The sequence below is a fragment of the Echinops telfairi genome, unplaced genomic scaffold (genome assembly GCF_000313985.2).
Source record: "Echinops telfairi isolate 266 unplaced genomic scaffold, ASM31398v2 ScPeMD7_7468;HRSCAF=8506_0, whole genome shotgun sequence".
Taxonomy (NCBI): domain Eukaryota; kingdom Metazoa; phylum Chordata; class Mammalia; order Afrosoricida; family Tenrecidae; genus Echinops; species Echinops telfairi.
The window spans coordinates 63,272,951-63,288,675 of record NW_022111369.1 but is presented as its reverse complement, the minus strand read 5'-3'; the positions used below and the strand labels follow the sequence as shown (position 1 = coordinate 63,288,675).

At 44.8% G+C, this 15,725-nt stretch overlaps 1 protein-coding gene across 6 annotated transcripts in view; it reads left to right on the top strand.

The window, feature by feature from the left end:
* The window catches only part of FRYL (FRY like transcription coactivator), a 221,605-nt gene that overhangs the window by 28,240 nt on the left and 177,640 nt on the right, over positions 1-15,725 (top strand). For all 6 annotated transcript variants that reach the window (XM_045284305.1, XM_045284304.1, XM_045284303.1 and 3 more), the window contains one exon: positions 6,272-6,403. The gene's annotated coding sequence lies outside the window, so the exon portion shown is untranslated. The remainder of the gene's footprint in view (positions 1-6,271; positions 6,404-15,725) is intronic.

Here is a 15,725-nt window from a genome sequence, read left to right as displayed (position 1 = left end):
GAATGAATGAATGAATGAAGCTCTCAGCTTCATTATAAGCACACACCAGTTCAGTGGAACTGGTAAAGAATGACTGCCTTGAACTCTGTGCTCTTTTGAGATCTAACTATGTGACACCCGAAGTTGACAGTGTTGTTAGGTGCCATCAAGTCAGTGAAGACGCACAGCAACCCCATGCACAACCCAATAAAACAGTGCACGGTCCTGCACCATCCTCACGGTTGTCCGGTGCCTGAGCCCATTGTAGCAGCCCCTGTGTCAGTCTGTCTTGTTGAGGGCCTTCCTCTTTATCGATGCCCCTCCACTTTAGCAAGCATGATGTCCTTCTCCAGGGACTGGTCTCTCCTGACAACATGTCCCAAGTAAGTAAGAGGAAGTCTTTCCCGTCTGACCTCTGAGGGGCACTCTGGCTATACTTCTTCCAAGATAGGTTTTTATTCTTTTAGCAGCTAGTATTCTTCTCCAGCGCTGCAATTCAAATGCACCAATCTTCTCCAGTCTTCCTTAGTCATTGTCCGGCTTTCATGTGCATATGAAGTAAGGGAGACTATCATGGCTTGGGTCAGGTGCATTACTTTTCAGTACGCTGAAGAGAGCTCACCTTTTGATCTCTTGACTGTTTCCATGAGCTTTGATTGTGGATCCAAACAAGACAAAATCCTTGACAACTTCAACCTTTTCTCCATTTATCATGATGGTACATATTGGCCCAATTATGAAGATTTTGGTCTTCTCTGAATTGAGTTGTAATCTGTACCGAAGGCTGGAATCCTTGATCTTCATCAGCAAGTATTCAAGTTCTCCTCACTTATAGCAAATAAAGTTGTGTCTTCTGTATACTGAAGGTTATTAATAAGCTTTCCTCCAATCCTGGCACCACATTCTTCTTGTAATCCAGTATCTGATGATTTGCTCAGCATACAGACTGAATAAGTGTGGTGAGATGATTCAACTCTGTCACACACCTTTCCTGATTTTAAACCATGGAATATTCTCTTGTGCTGTTCACACAACTGCTTCTCGATCCATGTACAAGTTCCTCATGAACGCAATGAACTGTTCTGGAATTCACATTGTTCTCAAGGCTGTCCACAGTTTATTATGGTCCACACAGTCAAAGGCCTTGACATTGTCAATAAAACACGAGTAAATACCTTTCTGGTATTCTCTGCTTTGAACCAAGATCCATCTGACATCAACAATGATATTCCTTGTTCCAAATACTCTCCTGCATTTGGCCTGAGCCTCTGTAATGTGTTGTTACAAACAATTTTTGGATGGTTTTTAGCAAAAATTTACTTGTAGGTGATATCTATGATACCATTCTATAGTTTGAACATTGTGTTGGGTCACCTTTCTTTGCATTGGGCACAAATATGGATGTCTTCCAGTCAGTTGGCCAAATAGTTGTCTTCCAATTTTCCTGGCATAGATGAATGAGTACTTACAGGGCTTCATCAGCTTGTTGAGACATTTCAGTTGGTATTCCATCCATTCCTTGACCCTTGTTTTTGCCTAACGCATTCAGTGCAGCTTGAAATTTCTTCGCATCATTGACTTGCACATTATGCTACCTCCTGAAATGGTGGACTGTTGATTAGCTCTGACTCTGTGCATTCTTTCCATCTTCCCTGATGCTTCCTGCGTCATTCAATAGTCTGCCCGTAGAATCTTTCAGGTTTGCAACTCGAGGCTTGACTTTTTCTTGAGTTCTTTCAGTTTAAGGTGCTGAGCATGTTGTGTTCTTCCCTTTTGATTTTCTAATTCTAGATCTTTGCAGATTTCATGATAACATTTGCCTTCTCTAGCTGCCCTTTGAAATTTTCGATTCAGCTCTTTCACTTCATCTTTTCTTCCATTTGCCTTTGCTACTTTACAATTAAGAGCAAGTTTCAGAATCTTTTCTGACATCCACTTTGATCTTTTCTTTCTTCTTAATGATCTGCTTTCTCTAGGATGCCCGCTTACAGGTCCTCTGTCAATAATGTCCAGTGCATCAAATCTGTTCATGAGATCGTCTAGAAATTCATATGGATATGCTTTAGTGGTCTGTTCCACAGCCAGTCCCTGCCCTGCTTTTAGCTGCTAATATTGAACTTCTCCATCATGTCTTCCCCTAGAGGTAGTCAATTTGATTTCTGTGTATTCTGGAGAATTCCATATGTATTTTCACCTTTTGTGTTGTTTTAAAAAGGCATTTACTATGAACAAATCATTGGTTTTGCAAAATTCTATCTTGCAATCTCCAACTTCGTTTCTATCATGAAGTTTCTATTTTACAACGACTATTCTTTCCTCTGTTTCCAGCCTTTGAATCCAATTTTGAATAATTATCAGTGCACCTTGATTGTATGTGTGATCAATTTCCAGCAGAGGTCCATGGTAGAATTCTATACTTTCTTATTCACTAGCTTTTGTGGTTGGTGCATACATTTGAATAATGATTTGATTGATTGGAAATGACAATGAGTAGCTCAGAATATGAGATGGGGAGCTGGGGGAGGGGAGTGAGTTCAGGTTAATCAGGGAGGCACAGCTCAGGAGAATCAGGAGGAGAGTGGCTGCACAACTCCAAGGCCATCATCAACGTCCCTGACGTGCACAGGCAGAAACCGTTGGGTTGTACATGTAGACACTCGCATGCGGAGAAACTGCATGTATTCCTAGCAGCAGCAGCAACAAGTAAAATATGCATAGCCTTTGTATCATTTTGATCTTGAGAGGTGATTGCAAGATTCCCAGAACAATTTGAATATAAGGACAAGATTTGGATCCCCTGTGGATTCCTTATCTGACTGTGGTTTTTTTCCTCTTTCATTGAAATACGATGAATTTCTAGGTCAATGGGCATTCTATTGTTTAAGTAAAAGTGTAGGATACATTCTGATGTAACATTCAGAGTCTGAAGTCAGGATCCTTGAAGTAAGTTACCCTCATTTTTTCTTTAACCCAGTGGGCAACCTTTTCTGTATCATTTTTAATAACCTGTGCAATGACTGGGAGCCCTGGTGATGTCGTGGTTGTGCCTTGGGCTGCTAACCACAAGGTCAGCAGTTCCAAACCACCAGCCGCTCCAGGGGAGGAAGATGAGGCTCTCTATTCTGGTAATGGATAAAGGGGCAGCTCTACCCTGTTCTATAGGGTTGCTATTGAGTCAGAATGGATTTGATGGTGGTACAATGGAGCGCTGTGACTCCATTACTTTGTGAAGCAACCTTTTCGTAATTGGCCTTTCACTCATCCAAGTAGGAAATGTGAAAAATGCATAGCTAAAATTTCATTCATTATAGGCTAATGCATGTCTTCATTACCCACGGTCTACAAGATTTGATATGTTATTTTTCACATAAGCTTTATTTGGTTTGAGAGGGTAGCACTACTGTGAACCTAAGTAAAATAGAGTGTCAGTGTCAGGAATTATGATAGAATTGTAGATATGCCATTGCTAACTATGATCAGATTTAGAAATACTTGAAGCAAATATTCTGCTAAGTGTGAATGATACTGATTGTGAACAAGTGCATGTAACTTCATTTTGGCTTTGAAGATTTGACTTTAGTTGGTTATACTTGACAGAAACTGGGATATGATTATAGTTTTCTCATTTGGTTGAAGGATTTTAATTTACAAGGTTTAATAAGTCCCAAATCATGTTTCACAGAGTATTTTAGCCCTTTCGGATAGGTTGGTGAGAAACGGAATGAGTGCCACCTCTGCCCTCCCACATTTACTAAGGAGGAGAAAAATCCCACTCTACACCAGCCCTAGGTCAATTCCCACAAGGCCAAGGTTAGACATGCTTCCCCCTTCCTTACTCTGATACCCACGGTCCCTTCCACAGCATTCTGCTTTTTTGCTGGAGTCCGTTAAGTGGCCACACAAAACTCACAGACAATCTTACGTGACTTATAAGGGAATGTGACAAGTTACAAGTCAGCATGAAAACACTGTGGATACTGTTCTTTTGTGCTCAGCTCCTCTTCTCAGCCCTGCTTGCAGACCAGGCTGTATCATCTGTACAGTATACTGCAGATTGTTTAAACACCTTCCTTCAGTCCGGGTGCCAAGTTCTTCTTCATATAGCCCAGCTGCGTGGTTTATTTTCTTTGTGTACAGATTGAATAAGTTCCGTGAAAAGCTACAATCCTCATGCATACCTTTGCTGATTTTAAATCACGCACTGTTTCTTGTTCTATCTACGTATAGGTTCCTGCACAAGCACAGTTGAGTGTTCTGGAATTCCCATTCTTCATGGTCTTAACTATTACTTGTTATGATCCACACAATCTCTTATTTCCTTTGTGTAGTCCACAAAACAGAGGTAACCCCCTTTCTGCTACTCTTTGCTTTGAGTCATGATCCATCTTGTTTCGTGTACCTTTCTGAATTCCATTAGAATTCCTGGCAGTTTCCTGTGGACGTGCTGCTGCAATTTAATCTACATCTATATCTCTCTCTCTATCTCTATCTATCTTTATCTCTATCTCTATCTATATATCTATCTCCATCTCTCTCTATCTATCTCTATCTATATCTTGTACTGTGTATATGAAGTTAATGCTATTACTTAGTATTTTCTGGATCACCTGTCTTTGGAATGGGCCCAAGCTTAGAACTCTTGCAGCTGGTTGTCCAGGTAGCTCTACCAGGAGGCTTAGTGGTCATAAAACACAGCAGGTGCATGATTAGATGGGTCCTTCTGTTTAGTAATAGGACCACACCCTGGTTGTATTGCTGGCTGTTGTGTGCCATTAAGTCCACCCGGTTGAGACTCATACTGACCCTGCGTGACAGAGCAAGGCTGCCTGGTTGGGTTCTCTAGGCAGCAGGCTTTTCTGGAAGGAGCTCTGGGTGTGCATTGGTGAAGCACCTGGCTCCTGACCCAAAGGTCAACAGTTGGACCTCACCACCCAACTCCTCCGGAGAAAGTCTGTTTGGGTAGAAATTATAGCCTGTAGGGCTGATCAGCTCCAACCTGTTGACTCACTCAGACCACAAGTTTTGCTTTCATTTATGAATGATCTTTACAGGAGCACATTGCCACGTTTTCCTTGCCACGGATGGTGGGTTGCTATTCTGGACCATTTGTAATCTTCTAACTCTTCGCTCTTGCGCTACGAGAGTGCCTGAGGTTTACTTGTGTTGTATTATGTGCTGGCTAGTCTGTCCCGACTTACAGCAATGCTGCCCGATATCGTGGAAGTCCACCCAGGGTTCCCTAGGCCGTAGTTGTTACGGGAGCAGATGGCTGGGTCTTCTCTAGAAGTTCGAACCCCGCCGTTTGGTTAGCGGCTGGGGGCTTAACCATGCCCCCGAGGACTCTGATTTCACTTCTCGTGACCCACGCTGTGTCACTCACTCGCCACGAGTTCTTCAAAATGACTGTAAGAGCAATTGGGAAACTGAATTTCAAACATCATTTTCAGGAGGGATAGACCTTGGTCTAGCGGTTGTCTTTGCGCTGTTTTACAGATGAGTTTTTAGGAAGTAAAACCTAAGTGCCTTACATGTGTACTCCAGTTAGCCAAGGCCAGTTCGAGCAGTGGATGGGGAGATCATTTCTTAACACTGTAACAGAACATAAAGGGAGGGAGCACTCTGGGAATTAAAGGTAATTTAAGAGACATCAGTGATGATTGCATTTGTAGATTTTGTTGGTAATTTTGGTCCAAATGAGAACAGATTATTAAAACACATTTTATGAGACATTTGGGAGGTTTGGAGCACTGGTTGGTTGTTGATGTTATAAGGAAATTATTATTAATTTATTGCAGTTTTATAATGGTAGTGGCTTATGCTTAAAGGAGAATTCTTGTCTTAGATACATATCAAAATGTCTCTGGATGCAATGATGTGATAGCTGGGATTTATTTAAGCATAAGGTGCGAGGGTGCGAAGCATAAATGAAGTGTGCTCTGCCGTGAATTGTTTGCCAGTGCTGGCATCAAGGAGGTCTACTGTGGTTTTCTCAATCATTTGATATGTCTTTGAAGTTGTCCATAATAAAAAGCTAAAGGAAATGAAAGGCTCTGTTATTAAAATAGAATAACTGCAGCAGCAGGTGGGATTGGTCTATGAGGGGGTTGCCACAAGTTCATGGAAGAATTCCCTTCTCGGAATTGTATTTTCCACAAACTTTTTGAAGGCACTGTCCCCCCACCCCCAACAACAAACAACAACAGTGCTCATGCGAAACTAGATATGGGTAATACATAAATGTCGTTATTAAAAACAGAACTAACATATTCTGGTGCCTTTTGTCTCCCTCCAGAGCTGAAGCCATTGATTTGAACCTTGGATGATTAACACCTAAATGCTCAAGTCTCCCAACTGTTCAAGAGGCGCACAGCCAAGATTAGATGAGCCGGGGTACCACTAAGAAAGGCCTGGCGTGGGGGATACGGTGAGATGACAGCACATTCTCCCAACGGGGAAACAGTAACTGAGACATAAAGATTTTTTTTCAATGAGCGGTGGTGGCAGGCAGCTTCTGTCACATTGTCTGGATCTTGTAGCTGTGAAGCTGGTGCTCAGGATGGTGATGACGGAGCAGGGAGCTCAGAAACATCAGAGGCCCCAGATATCAACTCACTAACAAGAGTGCATGGTATTTTTTGCCTGGGCTCCGCTCGTAATGGCTGTGCGCTGGAATGCCATTGCTTCTCCCTTGCCGTCTGTCTCTGGGTGGGTCTTCTTTCTGGAAGCGGATGCTTCTGGAAGCTGAAAGGGAATTTAGCTTGCAGGATGTTTATTAGGGATCGACGCTTATAAAAAGAGGGGGAAGGAAGCAGACAGCGTAGAGGAAGTTGACCTGAAACACAGGCTCCACAAAGCCTTGACTCAAACCTATAGGCGGGGGAATTGTAGTTGGGACAGTTGCTTTCCTAAGGACTGACTTACGAGGGCCAGAACCTGTGGTCCTTGCCCCTGCCTCTTGCTCAGATTGTATCATATTAGAAGCTGGCCAGCAAACGTTTGCCGAATGCTGGAAACCTGAGAAAAACCCTTGTAACACCGACAAATTCTCTGCCCCGCCCCCCCCTTTTAACCCCAAGTCCCTCATCCATCCCCCCACCCCCACCCCCCGTTGAACATAATTTCTTTTGTCAGGTGTGGTTTAGCCAAGAGAGGCTGTAGCGTGTATAGGAACGAACAAGAAGCAGCTCTGGCTGTGTTAGATAACCAGTGTTTCTGGGCTCCATAGATAATGAAGACCCAGAAGGGACACAAGGAAAACCGTAAATATAAGATGTCAAGAAATGAGATCATATCTGTCAAGAGACAAACAAAACAGGACAACAGCCAGGAGACGTGGGGATGAATTTCAGACATAACGTCTAACCAGTTAGTTATTGATTGTTCTGTTTGGGCAGTGGGGGTGGGGAGGGGACAGGCCCATCAGACAGGAGGGTCAGTCCGGTGAGAGTCAACAGTATAGAAAGAATCTGTTTCTTAGAAGCATTATCTAGGCACAGTTCTCTCTTTTAGGGCAATACATTGAAATCTTCGATCTTCTCTCTCTCTTTAACCCTGTTTGTCTCGGTAGGATTCTCTGAGACAGGATTTGCATTATTATTAAACTATATAAAATTTCTCTGAACTTCCTGTAATGTTATATATATATAATGTGTTAACATGTAGAAGACCTTCAAGTAATGCCTTTTATGAGAATATAATAAAGAATAATTGACTTAGTAAGTAATATGGTTGAAGAAGGAGTAAAACTCAGTCATTCAGAACCAGGTGCCTTGCTCTTTTTTTCCACAGTAACAATTTTTCCTTACATCTTCGTCTTCTGAAAGGTACTCCCCCCATTGGCTTTGTATTGACTATTGGAAGAGTGAAATTGTGCATGGGTTTCATGACTTTGAATCGTATGTCATCTTTTTGATCATTGAAATTCATTTGATTGCAAATAAAAGATAGGATTGCATAGAGAGTAGATTCCTTACTATTTCCTTCCTGCCTGTTTGAGTTAGTACCCCCACCAGAGGGCAGGCAGAGCAAGCGAGGAAAGAATGAATACTTTCAAAATTTGCAGTCTTAATGTAGGTACCCGGTCACTGGACTATTTTGAAATGTTTTGGACTTCTTTAAGACAGTCATTTGGCTACTTTTTCAGTGCTGCTTTGTTTCTGTTTATAAATATTTAGCAGAGTGCACAGCTACTACTTTGGAAATAGCCTACGTAATGTTGATTACTGAATTCATTGAATTAAATATTTGTACTTTAAATTCTTCACCTTTCTATTCTTAGATTTATAGGTTTTAAATCATCAATTTTGGGGGCGGTTATTCATGCAAGGGTTTCTGCTGCTACTATTGATAATTATGAGATGGTAATTAAGGAGCTTTTCTTCCCCCACCCCCTTTAAAAGTACATTGGAATGTTCAGAATGCAGTATAAGAGAGTGCTAAATGACTCATTTTCATGTCTTAGAAAACAGAATGGGGGGCGTGTGGAAATGAGGAGCTGATATTAAGGGCTCAAGGAGAAAGAAACTATTTTGAGAATGATGACAGCAACAAATGTACAAATGTGCTTGCCATAATGGATGTATGTATGGATTACGATACGAGCTGTAAGAGCCCCCAATAAAATGATTAAAAAGAAAATAGATGCTGATCCTGAGATTCACTGGAATTTTCAAAATGCTCAGAATTGCCCTCTCCATACAAGGTCATGGTGTCTCACATAAGCTGGGAGTTTATGGAAAAGCAAGACACCCCCCGCAGACCAAAGTAACTTTGTTTTTACCACCGTCTGGTTTGCAAAGTCTAGATGTGAAACGGAATGGACGTTAAACATTTTATGGCCTCTCTATTGCCGTGAACACCCTTCGCACATGAACGTGTCTATGTAAATACGCCCGTGTAGTTTCTTGGTCTAAAAGCTGTTTGCATCGTTATCAGCTTGAACAGTAAATGCCCTAAAAATCAGCTTTGAAACAGCTGGCAGTTGACCTTCGGGTGTTGGGCACCGCCTAACTGCCAATGCCGTTTCTTTGCTCTCTGCCACAGAACGTAGCTCAGGGGCTCCTGCAGGAGGGCGGCACGGGCACTTTGTGTGTGCTAGGAGGCCTAGTCATGTCGAAGATCGGGGACATGGGCTTTTTCAAGCGAGTTGTCCCTCCCATTCGCTCTGGAGACGTGGCTTTGGATCCTGGCGATGGCATTCAGGACACTGCTTCCCCACGCTTACTGAAGATGAGATGTCTTCGTTTGCTCCCTTCTGAGGAGATGCTAGGCCAGCAGGATGGACTCAGTGTCTCTCATCCCACTTGTGGCAGATGCCAACGCCAGCAACTAGGTAATGTGAAAATGTGTTATTTCCAAGACTTTTCCGAGTCTTAGGAAACTGAAATGGCTTTTCTGAGTATGAATTCTAGTGAGTGTCGTTGAAATAGTAACAGATGTTGAGTAAATTGGTAGTTCAAGTATTTTTTCTTAGTTTTTGATGACCTTTGGAAAATACTTTAATGATTAAGTGTTACACTTATTTTAAGGTTTTTATTGCAGCCTGTAGAACCTGCTGACAAGAGATAATATCCTGAGTTTTATCTATCACTGTAGGAGCCCTGGTCGCATCCTGGGCTGCGCATTGGGTTGCTAACTAACTACAAGGCCAGCAGTTTAACTCCACCAGTTCCCCCAAGGGACAAAGGTGAGACTTGCTACTCCCGTAGAGAGGGACAGGCTGGGACAAGCCACAGGGCAGTTCTACCCTGCCCCATAGAGTTGGACTGGACTCCATGGTGATGAGTTTTTGGTTTGGATTGATCACTATAAATCCCATTTCAATATTGTTTAAAAATGTGTGTCCCATTCTCTGGGTCTAAAGACAGTGGCTGTTTGGTGTCTTCTTTCCACCAACGTTGCGTCAGTTCTGATTCATAGCTACTGTCCACAGCAAAGTGCAGGTGCTCCCTAGACTGTACATTGTCACAGCAGCAGACAGCTTCAGCTTTCTCCCACAGGGTGTCTGGTGGGTTTGAATCCCCAACCTTGTGGCTAGCAGCCCAGTGCTGAAGCCTCAGTGCCATCAAGGTCCCTTGACTGTTTGGAGTGAGATATTAACCAAACACCTCACAGCTTTGAATATGATGATTATCTTGTGTCACAATACTTTTGTTTCATGTCAGACCACAAAGTTAAATGAAGTGCCCGTTAGAATTTAAGATGATATTCAGTAAGTGTTAGGAGAAAACTCATGATATTACATCTTCGAATTGTCTATCAGACCACCAAACCTGGTCTTTTCTGTGATTGTGAATTTTGTCGCAGTGTTTTCTCGTTGTATCTAGGATAAGGTGACCAGAGGTCCCGCTTTTGGGTGTTTTAAAAAGTCTTGCTAGATTTTTGGAAAGAATGCACGACAAACTAGGGAATGGGCTATTTGGTCCATATAGACCAAATTTTAATCAAGAACCACCCCTCCACCCCACCCCCCACCCCCACCCCCATGCCCTGGTCAATGGTGTCCCGCTTTAAATCTGGTCACCTTAATCTAGGACTTTCCAGCCCTAGCGGTTGAGCTGTCGGCAGTGGAAGCCAGGCACCATCTGGTTCTTCTGCCCTTAGGGTAGTAGAGACTGAGATTGCTGTGGACTAATTGCCTTCTTATGTCTTTGACCTTCTTCGCTCCTCTTTGCTCCAGACAGGGAGGGACCACTGTTTGTACCTTAGATGTCTGTCCATAAGCTTTGCTACCCTTCTTGCTAGTCACCCAAGCAGGATGTCGAACATCCCCTGTGGATTATGCCAGTTGACCTAGATGCCCCTCTAGTCTATGACCCTAAAACCCCAAACCTAGGAACTCCTTCCCTCAAGTTGTAGTTTTGTGTGTTTTTTTTTTTTGGGGGGGGAGTGGGGTGCTTTTAAAACTAAACAAGTTTTGATAACTTTGCCCTACTGTAGACAATCCATTTGCAGCACATATAAACATATATGGAAATATTCTTTTCTTTTTTTATATAAATCATTTTATTGGGGGCTCTTACAACTCTTGTTCCAAACGATACATCAATTGTATCTGACATATTCGTACAGATATTCCATCGTTCTTTTCTAGACATTTACTTTCCATTGAGCCCTTGGGGTCAGCTCCTCTTTTTGTCCACCCCCCCCCCAACCCTCGTGGCCCCCTAATAGATTGTAGATTGTTAATTATTTTCAAATCTCAAACCGACCACTGTCTCCCTTCCCCTCTGGCTTGTATTGTTCTTCCTCCTGCCTGGTGGGGTGTATGTGCCCTTCATTGGGATTGGTGCCCCTCCTTCCCCTACCCCTTTGCTGTCTCTGTTCCCTCTCCTGTGCCTGCGTTCCATGTTATATGGAAATATTCTTTGCCACACACACACACACACACACACACACACACACACACACGCATGCACTCACGAGTATCATCTGATTCTCTTTCTCACACCTGTTCATCCTGCATGCCTATCTGTGTATCTACATGTAGATTGTTGCTGTTGTGTGTGGAGTAGTCCTCATACTTTTAAAGCGGTGTGCCTCCCAATGTCTGTCTTTGCTTAAACCACCTGTACTGACCTCCCCCCTACTGTAGATTGCCATTTCCTTCACCCAAGTTGTTATGCACACACGTCTACTCTCCCATCCTCCCCCCCGTAACTATCAAAGTGTCTCCTTCTGTGTGGAGAAGCATTCCCTTGGCATTTTATAATAATGGGTTCAGACAATATTTGTGAGTTTGTGATTGACTAATTTTACTTGTATTTTCCACATCTTATCAGGAGAGACTCGATCATTGGAAAAGTAGAGGGGCAGCGAGAAGCCCCTTGAGAAGATGCGACACAGTTGCCCCAACAGTGGGCTGAAGCACAGGGACATTGTCAGGATGGCACAGGACAGGGCAGTGTTGTGTTCTTTTGTGCATAGGCTTCCTATGAGTCAAAACCAACTCGGTGGCACCTGGTAACAACAACAACAACAACAACAACAACAACAACAACAACAACTCCACTCAGCATAATGTCCTCAAAGTTCATCCAGGCTATAAGGATGTCATGAACTCATTGCTGTTCTTTAATATTGAATAATATTCCCCTGTGTGTATGCACTGTACTTTGTTTTCCTTCCATCTGTTCGTGGGTACGTAGGTTCTTTCTGTCTCTTTATGAGATTGTGAGTCATACCATGAACATGGGCGGGCATGTATCTGTGCCACTGCTCTGAGGTCTCTGGGATCTGTACCCCCTGGAAGGATTGCAGGTCACAGGATCTTTCTGTTTCCAGTGCGTTAAGGCAGCCCGAGCCGTACTATTCTCTTACAGTCTCACCAGCAGAGTATGAGAGTACCATTCTCCCCATGCCCTCACCAGCACTTGCTGGTTTCTGGGTTTTGACCTTTTCTGTTGGTGCTGGGATGAGAACATCACTGATTGTGGTTTTGATGGACATCTCTCTATTTCGCCAGATGTTTGTTGACCTCTTGTCTCCTTTGCTGATGTTCTCTGACGACTTTTTAAATTGGGTTATTTGTGTTCTTTGTTGAGGTGTTGGACTTCTCTATACATTTTAGAGATTCATCGCTTGCCAGACGCGTCATTGCAAAAATCCCCCCCTCCCCCAGTCTGTAGGTATTAAAACATTTCGGAAAGTCAAAATGTTTATAGGATGCAAATTTTCTGTTTCAGGGGGTGGATAGCTGCTCAAATAAATTCATAAAATATTTAGCAGAAAGAAGAGCATAAAGTCGAGTTAATTTTTTTCAGCCGCTTTCTATGTATATGTATATTTTGGTATGCTAACATATTTTAAATATGCACGTGCACATTTTTATTAGAATGGAGTGAGGCTGTAATTTTTGGTGGACGTAGGCGAAGGTCATTTTGGGTTATCATATTCATGCCAGCTCTGAATCTTGTGAGAATTCTCCTAACGAGGGAGGGGTCCTGGGAAGACCCACAGCTGTTGTGGGAGAGAGGTAGTGAAATACTGTGAAAGGAGCCCATCTGGCTCTGGTCAGCCTTGAGCTGAGCCCCACCCAGGACTGGTAGTGTGTGTCCTTTCTCAGGCTGCTTAATCTCTTACGACCAGTTCACCTCATCTGTCATGGAATCATTTTCTCCTTTGATGTATTGTTTTCAGGATTCCACGAAATGCCAACCAGATTTACACAGAGCCCAATAAATAGTGGCTACTGTTTTTGTTACAAAGTAAACACAAAAGAAAACCCGTAACTCTTTATTGGAGTTTTGTCTTGAAGGGAGATGAAACCAATTTCATTAGTGTTTGTCCTTGGAGTAGTCCATCCCAGAAAATATTCTTGGAATTTGATCTCGGGCTTTCAGTGGGCCTGAGTCCACCGCTTTGTGGTACACTCTCCGGCTGCGTGACCCTTCAGAAGGACTGCTTCTTTCTCTGTCCATTCCGGGTGTTCTTGAAATGCAGTGGCTCTGGAGTCCTGGGAGACACACACACACACACACACACGCACGCACGCACGCACGCACGCACGCACGCACGCGCGCGCGGTGACCCCGTGCACAGCAGAACCAAACAGTGCTTGACCCTGCGTCATCTTCACAAGCACTGTGTACGTTGGAGCCTGTTGTGGGCCGCTGTGTAGTTTGAATGCCTTTCAGCCCAAGGGCTTCTCGCACAGCCACGTTTCTCCCAGAACCCTGGCTCGCCTCCTCTCAGAGGGACGTTTCCCTGGTTAGTTTTCACCGATCACCAGTTTTTGCTCTGCTGAAACCTGCCCACCGAGGGTAGCCCTGCTGGTGTTTGCAATACCCTGGCTTACTTGCCAGCGTCAGCGCAAAGCGCTGCAGGACAACACGCTGGCAAATGGGTGGCGGCTCTTCCCAGCATCCGCTGCCAGAGAATTGTGGGATTCAGATAAGCAGCAGGAGAACTTCAGCCGTTCCTCTGGACTTGTTTTTCAAACTTTCCTGTAACCCTTTCCTTCCAAAACCCAACCTCACTGCCACAGCTGCACTCAGATGGATCCCCTGTGGGTTCTGAGACTGTAACTTACAGGACTAGAAGCCCAGTCTATTTCCTGCGGAGCCACTGGTGGTTTCGAACTGCCGAACATGTGAATCACAGCCCAATGCGTAACCACCACCTACGTCACCAGGGCTTCTTATGGCTTCTGTAGAAGGGCAATTTTTAGATTATTTCCTAAGTCACCTGGATTTACAGTTTTAAAAATTGGGACATTTAAAGGTTAGGGCCAAGTAAGAGCCTTCAGACTCTCACTGCCATTGACGAGCCGATGCCCACTCATAGCCACCCTACAGGCAGCGTCGAACTGCCCCTGTGAGTTTCCCAGACTGTAACTCTTGGAGGGAGTACAAAGGCCTGACTTTCTCCTGCTGGTGGTTTCGAATTGCTGACCTTGCCGTTACCAGCCCAGCAAGTAACCACGATGCCACTGGGGCTGCCCCAAGATTCTAAAGTACATCATAAAGAGGCGAGGTTCCCAAAAGGAATCGTAAAGCCATTGAGGACGAAGAAGCTAGCTTTAAGTGTTAGTGTAGCCATATACCACAGACGTAAAGCAGAACGGAAGTGTGCTGGGAAGGGGGTCGGGAAGTAACATGCAGGACCAGGGTTAGCTCGCTGCAGTGTGCTTCGTGGCTTTGGGGCTGAGGCAGCCATCATGCTCTCTGATGACTTCCGGGAATGGGGACTCCAAGGGAGTACAAGTCACTGAGTGGCTTTCCTTCCGGGGGGGCGAGTCGCCCTCTCTCCTGAGCCTCCGTCAGCCAAACCCCTCGCTAGGACGCCAACTCAGGCGCCACGGGTTTCTCTTGTCCCGTTTAAGAAATACGGAAGCACTGGGTCTTCTCGCAGACGTTGCACTCCGTGAGGACCGGCGTGGACTTGAGTATGTCCCCCCAGATCTTAGCCCGGTGACTGTGGTGTTGCCAGGCGCCATCAGGTCAGTTCTGACACGTCGCAGCCCAGGCACAGGAGGACAAACACTGCCCAGCCCTGCGCCATCCTTACATGTGAGCCCACAGGTGCAGCCACGTGTCAAGCCATCTTTTGGAGGGCCTTCTGCTCTTCCACTCTACCAAGCAGCCGGATAGACTCGTGCTAAGCAACTCGCAGAGTTTGCGGAGCAAATGTGGAGTCCCCCTGTCGTTCGGTGGTTGCCCTGTACACACCAGAGCGAGATTTTACTTGTGTCCGAGAGTGGCTGTCAGTGGCCCGGTGTAGCGCCCCTGACTTCCTCCGAAACCTTAGCAGCACCTTGCTTTCTGGGGCAGCGGTTCCTGAGGCAAGACCAGCCCACGCGCGTTAGCTTCAACATGAAAGGGGGAGAGAAAGGAACCCCGTACAAACGAGAAAACAAAACATAAACCAACACGCCAGTCAAGCCAGAGGGTGGCCGAGACCGGAGGTTGGCTAACTCCTCTCTTTGAAAGGTTAGACAGTAAATGTCTCTTGGGGCTTCTCAGGCCGCACAATCTGTGCCACGACTCGCAGGCTGTGGCTTTGTGGCACAAAAGCAGCCGTGGCTGGTGCGTGATTACAGCCTTGTTTGCAAAGACAGGCCACGGGGCAGATCTGGCCTGCGGGCTCAAGTGTTCCATCCCCTTGAGCAAAGATATAGCAAATGGTCCTGCTAACATCACAGGGCTTCGGGGAGATGGCCCACCCGCGAAGGAGAGAATGAAAGCTCTCAGAGCGCTGGTTCTCAACCTCCTGTCACACGGTTCCTCGTGTGGTGGTGACCCCCCCCC